Source organism: Triturus cristatus, chromosome 11 (assembly GCF_964204655.1).
Source record: "Triturus cristatus chromosome 11, aTriCri1.1, whole genome shotgun sequence".
Classification (NCBI taxonomy): Eukaryota; Metazoa; Chordata; class Amphibia; order Caudata; family Salamandridae; genus Triturus; species Triturus cristatus.
In genome coordinates this window covers 817728891-817742636 of record NC_140594.1, presented here as the reverse complement: position 1 = coordinate 817742636, position 13746 = coordinate 817728891, and positions in this window count along the sequence as shown.

The window sequence follows — 13746 nt, the reverse complement described above, 5'->3', positions numbered from 1 at the left end:
CCTACTCAGAGGCTTCTATTTTGACCAACTTCTGGCATTAAAATGACTCTAAACACACTTATTTTTGTTCCAAAAGTGATAATTCACATGCAATAATCATTTACAATAAAAAAATTAAACTTAAAATAATTACCATTTCTGACCATCTGGAGAAAGTTCGACAGGTCCCGGGTCATCGTTTTTCATCAGAAAATTGATTTTTTTGACTGTAGAAAAATTGATTCAAAATGTCACTTGGATTGTGCCTCAAGTTGAATAACTACTTTTTAAAGCCTCAATGTGACCAAAATTGCCATTTTTACAGACTTTTCCTCCTACTCAGAAGCTTCTATTTCGACCAATTTCAGGCATTAAAATGACTTTAAACACACTTATTTTTGTTCCAAAAGTGATAATTCACATGCAACAGTCATTTACAGTCAAAAAATTAAAAATTAAAAAATTAACATTTCTGACCATCTGGAGAAGGTTCGACAGGTCCCGGGTCATCGTTTTTCATCAGAAAATTGATTTTTTTGACTGTAGAAAAATTGATTCAAAATGTCACTTGGATTGTGCCTCATGTTGAATAACTACTTTTTAAAGCCTCGATGTGACCAAAATTGCCATTTTTACAGACTTTTTCTCCTACTCAGAAGCTTCTATTTCGACCAATTTCATGCATTAAAATGACTTTCAACACACTTATTTTTGTTCCAAAAGTGATAATTCACATGCAATATTCATTTACAGTCAAAAAATTAAAAATTAAAAAAATACCATTTCTGACCATCTGGAGAAAGTTCAACAGGTCCCGGGTCATCGTTTTTCATCAGAAAATTGATTTTTTTGACTGTAGAAAAATTGATTCAAAATGTCACTTGGATTGTGCCTCATGTTGAATAACTACTTTTTAAAGCCTCAATGTGACCAAAATTGCATTTTTACAGACTTTTTCGCCTACTCAGAAGCTTCTATTTCAACCAATTTCAGGCATTAAAACGACTCTAAACACACTTATTTTAGTTCCAAAAGTGATAATTCACATACAATAGTCATTTAAAGTCAAAAAACTTAAACATTAAAAAATTACCATTTCTGACCATCTGGAGAAGGTTCGACAGGTCCCAGGTCATCGTTTTTCATCAGAAATATTTTTTTTTGACTGTAGAAAAATTGATTCAAAATGTCACTTGGATTGTGCCTCATGTTGAATAACTACTTTTTAAAGCCTCAATGTGACCAAAATTGCCATTTTTACAGACTTTTTCGCCTACTCAGAAGCTTCTTTTTCAATCAATTTCAGGCATTAAAACGGCTCTAAACACACTTATTTTAGTTCCAAAAGTGATAATTCACTTACAATAGTCATTTACAGTCAAAAAACGTAAACATTAAAAAATTACCATTTCTGACCATCTGGAGAAGGTTCGACAGGTCATGGGTCATCGTTTTTCATCAGAAATTTTTTTTTTGACTGTAGAAAAATTGATTCAAAATGTCACTTGGATTGTGCCTCATGTTGAATAACTACTTTTTAAAGCCTCAATGTGACCAAAATTGCCATTTTTACAGACTTTTTCTCCTACTAAGAAGCTTCTATTTCGACCAATTTCAGGCATTAAAATGACTTTAAACACACTTATTTTTGTCCCAAAAGTGATAATTCACTTGCAATAGTCATTTACAGTCAAAAAATAAAAAATTAAAAAATTTACATTTCTGACCATCTGGAGAAGGTTCGACAGGTCCCGGGTCATCGTTTTTCATCAGAAAATTGATTTTTTTGACTGTAGAAAAATTGATTCAAAATGTCACTTGGATTGTGCCTCATGTTGAATAACTACTTTTTAAAGCCTCAATGTGACCAAAATTGCCATTTTTACAGACTTTTTCTCCTACTCAGAAGCTTCTATTTCGACCTATTTCAGGCATTAAAATGACTTTAAACACACTTATTTTTGTTCCAAAAGTGATAATTCACATGCAATAGTCATTTACAGTCAAAAAATTAAAAATTAAAAAATTAACATTTCTGACCATCTGGAGAAGGTTCGACAGGTCCCGGGTCATCGTTTTTCATCAGAAAATTGATTTTTTTGACTGTAGAAAAATTGATTCAAAATGTCACTTGGATTGTGCCTCATGTTGAATAACTACTTTTTAGAGCCTCAATGTGACCAAAATTGCCATTTTTACAGACTTTTTCTCCTACTCAGAAGCTTCTATTTTGACCAATTTCAGGCATTAAAATGACTTTAAACACACTTATTTGTGTTCCAAAAGTGATAATTCACATGCAATAGTCATTTACAGTCAAAAAATCAAAAATAAAAAAAAATAAAAATTCTGACAATCCGGAGACAGTTCAACAGGTCCCGGGTCATCGTTTTTCATCAGAAAATTGATTTTTTGGACTGTAGAAAAATTGATTCAAAATTTCACTTGGATTGTGCCTCAAGTGAATAACTACTTTTTAAAGACTCAATGTGACCAAAATTGCCATTTTTACAGACTTTTTCTCCTACTCAGAAGCTTCTATTTCAGGCATTAAAATGACTCTAAACACACCTATTTTTGTTCCAAAAGTGATAATTCACATGCAATAGTCATTTACAGTAAAAAAATAAACAATTAAAAAATTTACATATCTGACCATCTGGAGAAGGTTCGACAGGTCCCGGGTCATCGTTTTTCATTAGAAAATTGATTTTTTTGACTGTAGAAAAATTGATTCAAAATGTCACTTGGATTGTGCCTCATGTTGAATAACTACTTTTTAAAGCCTCAATGTGACCAAAATTGCCATTTTTACAGACTTTTTCTCCTACTCAGAGGCTTCTATTTTGACCAATTTCTGGCATTAAGATGACTCTAAACACACTTATTTTTGTTCCAAAAGTGATAATTCACATGCAATAGTCATTTACAGTCAAAAAATTAAAAATTAAAAAATTACCATTTCTGACAATCTGGAGAAGGTTCGACGGGTCCCGGGTCATCGTTTTTCATCAGAAAATTGATTTTTTTGACTGTAGAAAAATTGATTCAAAATGTCATTTGGATTGTGCCTCATGTTGAATAACTACTTTTTAAAGCCTCAATGTGACCAAAATTGCCATTTTTACAGACTTTTTCTCCTACTCAGAAGCTTCTTTTTCGACCAATTTCATGCATTAAAATGACTTTAAACACACTTATTTTTGTTCCAAAAGTGATAATTGACATGCAATAATCATTTACAATAAAAAAATTAAACTTAAAATAATGACCATTTCTGACCATCTGGAGAAAGTTCAACAGGTCCCGGGTCATCGTTTTTCATCAGAAAATTGATTTTTTTGACTGTAGAAAAATTGATTCAAAATGTCATTTGGATTGTGCCTCATGTTGAATAACTACTTTTTAAAGCCTCAATGTGAACAAAATTGCCATTTTTACAGACTTTTTCTCCTACTCAGAAGCTTCTATTTCGACCAATTTCATGCATTAAAATGACTTTAAACACACTTATTTTTGTTCCAAAAGTGATAATTGACATGCAATAATCATTTACAATAAAAAAATTAAACTTAAAATAATGACCATTTCTGACCATCTGGAGAAAGTTCAACAGGTCCCGGGTCATCGTTTTTCATCAGAAAATTGATTTTTTTGACTGTAGAAAAATTGATTCAAAATGTCACTTGGATTGTGCCTCATGTTGAATAACTACTTTTTAAAGCCTCAATGTGACCAAAATTGCCATTTTTACAGACTTTTTCGCCTACTCAGAAGCTTCTATTTCAATCAATTTCAGGCATTAAAACGACTCTAAACACACTTATTTTAGTTCCAAAAGTGATAATTCACTTACAATAGTCATTTACAGTCAAAAAACGTAATCATTAAAAAATTACCATTTCTGACCATCTGGAGAAGGTTCGACAGGTCACGGGTCATCGTTTTTCATCAGAAATATTTTTTTTTGACTGTAGAAAAATTGATTCAAAATGTCACTTGGATTGTGCCTCATGTTGAATAACTACTTTTTAAAGCCTCAATGTGACCAAAATTGCCATTTTTACAGACTTTTTCGCCTACTCAGAAGCTTCTTTTTCAATCAATTTCAGGCATTAAAACGGCTCTAAACACACTTATTTTAGTTCCAAAAGTGATAATTCACTTACAATAGTCATTTACAGTCAAAAAACGTAAACATTAAAAAATTACCATTTCTGACCATCTGGAGAAGGTTCGACAGGTCATGGGTCATCGTTTTTCATCAGAAATTTTTTTTTTGACTGTAGAAAAATTGATTCAAAATGTCACTTGGATTGTGCCTCATGTTGAATAACTACTTTTTAAAGCCTCAATGTGACCAAAATTGCCATTTTTACAGACTTTTTCTCCTACTAAGAAGCTTCTATTTCGACCAATTTCAGGCATTAAAATGACTTTAAACACACTTATTTTGGTCCCAAAAGTGATAATTCACTTGCAATAGTCATTTACAGTCAAAAAATAAAAATTTAAAAATTAACATTTCTGACCATCTGGAGAAGGTTCGACAGGTCCCGGGTCATCGTTTTTCATCAGAAAATTGATTTTTTTTGACTGTAGAAAAATTGATTTAAAATGTCACTTGGATTGTGCCTCATGTTGAATAACTACTTTTTAGAGCCTCAATGTGACCAAAATTGCCATTTTTACAGACTTTTTCTCCTACTCAAAAGCTTCTATTTCGACCAATTTCAGGCATTAAAATGACTCTAAACACACTTATTTTTGTTCCAAAAGTGATAATTCACATGCAATAATCATTTACAGTCAAAAAATTAAACTTAGAAAAATTACCATTTCTGACCATCTGGAGAAGGTTCGACAGGTCATCAGAAAATTGATTTTTTTGACTGTAGAAAAATTGATTCAAAATGTCACTTGGATTGTGCCTCATGTTGAATAACTACTTTTTAAAGCCTCAATGTGACCAAAATTGCCATTTTTACAGACTTTTTCTCCTACTCAGAGGCTTCTATTTTGACCAATTTCTGGCATTAAAATGACTCTAAACACACTCATTTTTGTTCCAAAAGTGATAATTCACATGCAATAGTCATTTACAGTCAAAAAACTTAAACTTAAAAGAAATACCATTTCTGACCATCTGGAGAAAGTTCAACAGGTCCCGGGTCATCGTTTTTCATCAGAAAATTGAATTTTTTTGACTGTATAAAAATTGATTCAAAATGTCACTTAGATTGTGCCTCATGTTGAATAACTACTTATTAAAGCCTCAATGTGACCAAAATTGCCATTTTTACAGACTTTTTCTCCTACTCAGAGGCTTCTATTTTGACCAACTTCTGGCATTAAAATGACTCTAAACACACTTATTTTTGTTCCAAAAGTGATAATTCACATGCAATAATCATTTACAATAAAAAAATTAAACTTAAAATAATTACCATTTCTGACCATCTGGAGAAAGTTCGACAGGTCCCGGGTCATCGTTTTTCATCAGAAAATTGATTTTTTTGACTGTAGAAAAATTGATTCAAAATGTCACTTGGATTGTGCCTCATGTTGAATAACTACTTTTTAAAGCCTCAATGTGACCAAAATTGCCATTTTTACAGACTTTTCCTCCTACTCAGAAGCTTCTATTTCGACCAATTTCAGGCATTAAAATGACTTTAAACACACTTATTTTTGTTCCAAAAGTGATAATTCACATGCAACAGTCATTTACAGTCAAAAAATTAAAAATTAAAAAATTAACATTTCTGACCATCTGGAGAAGGTTCGACAGGTCCCGGGTCATCGTTTTTCATCAGAAAATTGATTTTTTTGACTGTAGAAAAATTGATTCAAAATGTCACTTGGATTGTGCCTCATGTTGAATAACTACTTTTTAAAGCCTCGATGTGACCAAAATTGCCATTTTTACAGACTTTTTCTCCTACTCAGAAGCTTCTATTTCGACCAATTTCATGCATTAAAATGACTTTCAACACACTTATTTTTGTTCCAAAAGTGATAATTCACATGCAATATTCATTTACAGTCAAAAAATTAAAAATTAAAAAAATACCATTTCTGACCATCTGGAGAAAGTTCAACAGGTCCCGGGTCATCGTTTTTCATCAGAAAATTGATTTTTTTGACTGTAGAAAAATTGATTCAAAATGTCACTTGGATTGTGCCTCATGTTGAATAACTACTTTTTAAAGCCTCAATGTGACCAAAATTGCATTTTTACAGACTTTTTCGCCTACTCAGAAGCTTCTATTTCAACCAATTTCAGGCATTAAAACGACTCTAAACACACTTATTTTAGTTCCAAAAGTGATAATTCACATACAATAGTCATTTAAAGTCAAAAAACTTAAACATTAAAAAATTACCATTTCTGACCATCTGGAGAAGGTTCGACAGGTCCCAGGTCATCGTTTTTCATCAGAAATATTTTTTTTTGACTGTAGAAAAATTGATTCAAAATGTCACTTGGATTGTGCCTCATGTTGAATAACTACTTTTTAAAGCCTCAATGTGACCAAAATTGCCATTTTTACAGACTTTTTCGCCTACTCAGAAGCTTCTTTTTCAATCAATTTCAGGCATTAAAACGGCTCTAAACACACTTATTTTAGTTCCAAAAGTGATAATTCACTTACAATAGTCATTTACAGTCAAAAAACGTAAACATTAAAAAATTACCATTTCTGACCATCTGGAGAAGGTTCGACAGGTCATGGGTCATCGTTTTTCATCAGAAATTTTTTTTTTGACTGTAGAAAAATTGATTCAAAATGTCACTTGGATTGTGCCTCATGTTGAATAACTACTTTTTAAAGCCTCAATGTGACCAAAATTGCCATTTTTACAGACTTTTTCTCCTACTAAGAAGCTTCTATTTCGACCAATTTCAGGCATTAAAATGACTTTAAACACACTTATTTTTGTCCCAAAAGTGATAATTCACTTGCAATAGTCATTTACAGTCAAAAAATAAAAATTTAAAAATTAACATTTCTGACCATCTGGAGAAGGTTCGACAGGTCCCGGGTCATCGTTTTTCATCAGAAAATTGATTTTTTTTGACTGTAGAAAAATTGATTCAAAATGTCACTTGGATTGTGCCTCATGTTGAATAACTACTTTTTAGAGCCTCAATGTGACCAAAATTGCCATTTTTACAGACTTTTTCTCCTACTCAAAAGCTTCTATTTCGACCAATTTCAGGCATTAAAATGACTCTAAACACACTTATTTTTGTTCCAAAAGTGATAATTCACATGCAATAATCATTTACAGTCAAAAAATTAAACTTAGAAAAATTACCATTTCTGACCATCTGGAGAAGGTTCGACAGGTCATCAGAAAATTGATCTTTTTGACTGTAGAAAAATTGATTCAAAATGTCACTTGGATTGTGCCTCATGTTGAATAACTACTTTTTAAAGCCTCAATGTGACCAAAATTGCCATTTTTACAGACTTTTTCTCCTACTCAGAGGCTTCTATTTTGACCAATTTCTGGCATTAAAATGACTCTAAACACACTCATTTTTGTTCCAAAAGTGATAATTCACATGCAATAGTCATTTACAGTCAAAAAACTTAAACTTAAAAGAAATACCATTTCTGACCATCTGGAGAAAGTTCAACAGGCACCGGGTCATCGTTTTTCATCAGAAATTTGAATTTTTTTGACTGTATAAAAATTGATTCAAAATGTCACTTAGATTGTGCCTCATGTTGAATAACTACTTATTAAAGCCTCAATGTGACCAAAATTGCCATTTTTACAGACTTTTTCTCCTACTCAGAGGCTTCTATTTTGACCAATTTCTGGCACTAAAATGACTCTAAACACACTTATTTTTGTTCCAAAAGTGATAATTCACATGCAATAATCATTTACAATAAAAAAATTAAACTTAAAATAATTACCATTTCTGACCATCTGGAGAAAGTTCGACAGGTCCCGGGTCATCGTTTTTCATCAGAAAATTGATTTTTTTGACTGTAGAAAAATTGATTCAAAATGTCACTTGGATTGTGCCTCATGTTGAATAACTACTTTTTAAAGCCTCAATGTGACCAAAATTGCCATTTTTACAGACTTTTCCTCCTACTCAGAAGCTTCTATTTCGACCAATTTCAGGCATTAAAATGACTTTAAACACACTTATTTTTGTTCCAAAAGTGATAATTCACATGCAACAGTCATTTACAGTCAAAAAATTAAAAATTAAAAAATTAACATTTCTGACCATCTGGAGAAGGTTCGACAGGTCCCGGGTCATCGTTTTTCAACAGAAAATTGATTTTTTTGACTGTAGAAAAATTGATTCAAAATGTCACTTGGATTGTGCCTCATGTTGAATAACTACTTTTTAAAGCCTCGATGTGACCAAAATTGCCATTTTTACAGACTTTTTCTCCTACTCAGAAGCTTCTATTTCGACCAATTTCATGCATTAAAATGACTTTCAACACACTTATTTTTGTTCCAAAAGTGATAATTCACATGCAATATTCATTTACAGTCAAAAAATTAAAAATTAAAAAAATACCATTTCTGACCATCTGGAGAAAGTTCAACAGGTCCCGGGTCATCGTTTTTCATCAGAAAATTGATTTTTTTGACTGTAGAAAAATTGATTCAAAATGTCACTTGGATTGTGCCTCATGTTGAATAACTACTTTTTAAAGCCTCAATGTGACCAAAATTGCATTTTTACAGACTTTTTCGCCTACTCAGAAGCTTCTATTTCAACCAATTTCAGGCATTAAAACGACTCTAAACACACTTATTTTAGTTCCAAAAGTGATAATTCACATACAATAGTCATTTAAAGTCAAAAAACTTAAACATTAAAAAATTACCATTTCTGACCATCTGGAGAAGGTTCGACAGGTCCCAGGTCATCGTTTTTCATCAGAAAATTGATTTTTTGACTGTAGAAAAATTGATTCAAAATGTCACGTGGATTGTGCCTCATGTTGAATAACTACTTTTTAAAGCCTCAATGTGACCAAAATTGCAATTTTTACAGACTTTTTCTCCTACTCAGAAGTTTCTATTTTGACCAATTTCAGGCTAAAATGACTTTAAACACACTTATTTTTGTTCCAAACGTGATAATTCACATGCAATAGTCATTTACAGTCAAAAAATTAAACATTAAAAAACCTACCATTTCTGAACATCTGGAGAAGGTTCGACAGGTCACGGGTCATCGTTTTTCATCAGAAAATTGATTTTTTGGACTGTAGAAAAATTGATTCAAAATTTCATTTGGATTGTGACTCATGTTAAATAACTACATTTTAAAGCCTCAATGTGACCAAAATTGCCATTTTTGCAGACTTTTTCTCCTACTCAGAAGCTTCTATTTCAACCAATTTCAGACATTAAAATGACTCTAAACACACTTATTTTTGTTCCAAAAGTGATAATTCACATGCAATAGTCATTTACAGTCAAAAAAATAAAAAATACAAAATTACCATTTCTGACCATCTGGAGAAGGTTCGACAGGTCATCGTTTTTCATCAGAAAATTTATTTTTTTGACTGTAGAAAAATTGACTCAAAATGTCATTTGGATTGTGCCTCATGTTGAATAACTTCGTTTTAAAGCCTCAATGTGACCAAAATTGCCATTTTTGCAGGCTTTTTCTCCTACTCAGAAGCTTCTATTTCGACCAATTTCAGGCATTAAAATGACTCTAAACGCACTTATTTTTGTTCCAAAAGTGATAATTCACATGCAATAGTCATTCACAGTCAAAAAATTTAAAATGAAACAATTACCATTTCTGACCATCTGGAGAAGGTTCTACAGGTCATCGTTTTTCATCAGAAAATTTATTTTTTTGACTGTAGAAAAATTGACTCAAAATGTCATTTGGATTGTGCCTCATGTTGAATAACTACTTTTTAAAGCCTCAATGTGACCAAAATTGCCATTTTTACAGACTTTTTACTCCTACTCAGAAGGTTCTATTTCGACCAATTTCAGGCATTAAAATGACTTTAAACACACTTATTTTAGTTCCAAAAGTGATAATTCACATGCAAAAGTCATTTACAGTCAAAAAATTCAACATTAAAAAATTACCATTTCTGACAATCTGGAGAAAGTTCAACAGGTCACGGGTCATCGTTTTTCATCAGAAAATTTATTTTTTGGACTGTAGAAAAATTGACTCAAAATGTCATTTGGATTGTGCTTCATGTTGAATAACTACTTTTTAAAGCCTCAATGTGAACAAAATTGCCATTTTTACAGACTTTTTCTCCTACTCAGAAGCTTCTATTTTGACCAATATCAGGCATTAAAATGACTCTAAACACACTTATTTTAGTTCCAAAGGTGATAATTCACATGCAATATTCATTTACAGTCAAAAAACTGCAACATTAAAAAATTACCATTTCTGACAATCTGGAGAAAGTTCGACAGGTTACGGGTCATCGATTTTCATCAGAAAATTGATTTTTTTGGACTGTAGAAAAATTGACTCAAAATGTCATTTGGATTGTGCCTCATGTTGAATAACTACTTTTTAAAGCCTCAATGTGAACAAAATTGCCATTTTTACAGACTTTTTCTCCTACTCAGAAGCTTCTATTTCGACCAATTTCAGGCATTAAAATGACTCTAAACACACTTATTTTAGTTCCAAAAGTGATAATTCACATGCAATAGTAATTTACAGTAAAAAAATTCAACATTCAAAAATTACCATTTCTGACAATCTGGAGAAAGTTCGACAGGTCACGGGTCATCGTTTTTCATCAGAAAATTGATTTTTTGGACTGTAGAAAAATTGACTTAAAATGTCATTTGGATTGTGCCTCATGTTGAATAACTATTTTTTAAAGCCTCAATGTGAACAAAATTGCCATTTTTACAGACTTTTTCTCCTACTCAGAAGCTTCTATTTCTACCAATTTCAGGCATTAAAATGACTCTAAACACACTTATTTTTGTTCCAAAACTGATAATTCACAGGCAATAGCCATTTACAGTCAAAAAATTAAAAATTAAAAAATTACCATTTCTGACCATCTGGAGAAGGTTCGACAGGAAACGGGTCATCGTTTTTCATCAGAAAATTGATTTTTGGGACCGTAGAAAAATTGACTCAAAAAGTCATTTGGATTGTGCCTCATGTTGAATAACTACTTTTTAAAGCCTCAATGTGACCAAATTGCCATTTTTACAGACTTTTTCTCCTACTCAGAAGCTTCTATTTCAACCAATTTCAGACATTAAAATGACTCTAAACACACTTATTTTTGTTCCAAAAGTGATAATTCACATGCAATAGTCATTTACAGTCAAAAAAATAAAAAATACAAAATTACCATTTCTGACCATCTGGAGAAGGTTCGACAGGTCATCGTTTTTCATCAGAAAATTAATTTTTTTGACTGTAGAAAAATTGACTCAAAATGTCATTTGGATTGTGCCTCATGTTGAATAACTACTTTTTAAAGCCTCAATGTGACCAAAATTGCCATTTTTACAGACTTTTTCTCCTACTCAAAAGCTTCTATTTCGACCAATTTCAGGCATTAAAATGACTCTAAACACACTTATTTTTGTTCCAAAAGTGATAATTCACATGCAACAGTCATTTACAGTCAAAAAATTAAAAATTAAAAAATTAACATTTCTGACCATCTGGAGAAGGTTCGACAGGTCCCGGGTCATCGTTTTTCATCAGAAAATTGATTTTTTTGACTGTAGAAAAATTGATTCAAAATGTCACTTGGATTGTGCCTCATGTTGAATAACTACTTTTTAAAGCCTCGATGTGACCAAAATTGCCATTTTTACAGACTTTTTCTCCTACTCAGAAGTTTCTATTTTGACCAATTTCAGGCTAAAATGACTTTAAACACACTTATTTTTGTTCCAAACGTGATAATTCACATGCAATAGTCATTTACAGTCAAAAAATTAAACATTAAAAAACCTACCATTTCTGAACATCTGGAGAAGGTTCGACAGGTCACGGGTCATCGTTTTTCATCAGAAAATTGATTTTTTGGACTGTAGAAAAATTGATTCAAAATTTCATTTGGATTGTGACTCATGTTAAATAACTACTTTTTAAAGCCTCAATGTGACCAAAATTGCCATTTTTGCAGACTTTTTCTCCTACTCAGAAGCTTCTATTTCGACCAATTTCAGGCATTAAAATGACTCTAAACGCACTTATTTTTGTTCCAAAAGTGATAATTCACATGCAATAGTCATTCACAGTCAAAAAATTTAAAATGAAACAATTACCATTTCTGACCATCTGGAGAAGGTTCTACAGGTCATCGTTTTTCATCAGAAAATTTATTTTTTTGACTGTAGAAAAATGGACTCAAAATGTCATTTGGATTGTGCCTCATGTTGAATAACTACTTTTTAAAGCCTCAATGTGACCAAAATTGCCATTTTTACAGACTTTTTACTCCTACTCAGAAGGTTCTATTTCGACCAATTTCAGGCATTAAAATGACTTTAAACACACTTATTTTAGTTCCAAAAGTGATAATTCACATGCAAAAGTGATTTACAGTCAAAAAATTCAACATTAAAAAATTACCATTTCTGACAATCTGGAGAAAGTTCAACAGGTCACGGGTCATCGTTTTTCATCAGAAAATTTATTTTTTGGACTGTAGAAAAATTGACTCAAAATGTCATTTGGATTGTGCCTCATGTTGAATAACTTCGTTTTAAAGCCTCAATGTGACCAAAATTGCCATTTTTGCAGGCTTTTTCTCCTACTCAGAAGCTTCTATTTCGACCAATTTCAGGCATTAAAATGACTCTAAACGCACTTATTTTTGTTCCAAAAGTGATAATTCACATGCAATAGTCATTCACAGTCAAAAAATTTAAAATGAAACAATTACCATTTCTGACCATCTGGAGAAGGTTCTACAGGTCATCGTTTTTCATCAGAAAATTTATTTTTTTGACTGTAGAAAAATTGACTCAAAATGTCATTTGGATTGTGCCTCATGTTGAATAACTACTTTTTAAAGCCTCAATGTGACCAAAATTGCCATTTTTACAGACTTTTTCTCCTACTCAAAAGCTTCTATTTCGACCAATTTCAGGCATTAAAATGACTCTAAACACACTTATTTTTGTTCCAAAAGTGATAATTCACATGCAATAATCATTTACAGTCAAAAAATTAAACTTAGAAAAATTACCATTTCTGACCATCTGGAGAAGGTTCGACAGGTCATCAGAAAATTGATTTTTTTGACTGTAGAAAAATTGATTCAAAATGTCACTTGGATTGTGCCTCATGTTGAATAACTACTTTTTAAAGCCTCAATGTGACCAAAATTGCCATTTTTACAGACTTTTTCTCCTACTCAGAGGCTTCTATTTTGACCAATTTCTGGCATTAAAATGACTCTAAACACACTCATTTTTGTTCCAAAAGTGATAATTCACATGCAATAGTCATTTACAGTCAAAAATCCTAAACTTAAAAGAAATACCATTTCTGACCATCTGGAGAAAGTTCAACAGGTCCCGGGTCATCGTTTTTCATCAGAAAATTGAATTTTTTTGACTGTATAAAAATTGATTCAAAATGTCACTTAGATTGTGCCTCATGTTGAATAACTACTTATTAAAGCCTCAATGTGACCAAAATTGCCATTTTTACAGACTTTTTCTCCTACTCAGAGGCTTCTATTTTGACCAACTTCTGGCATTAAAATGACTCTAAACACACTTATTTTTGTT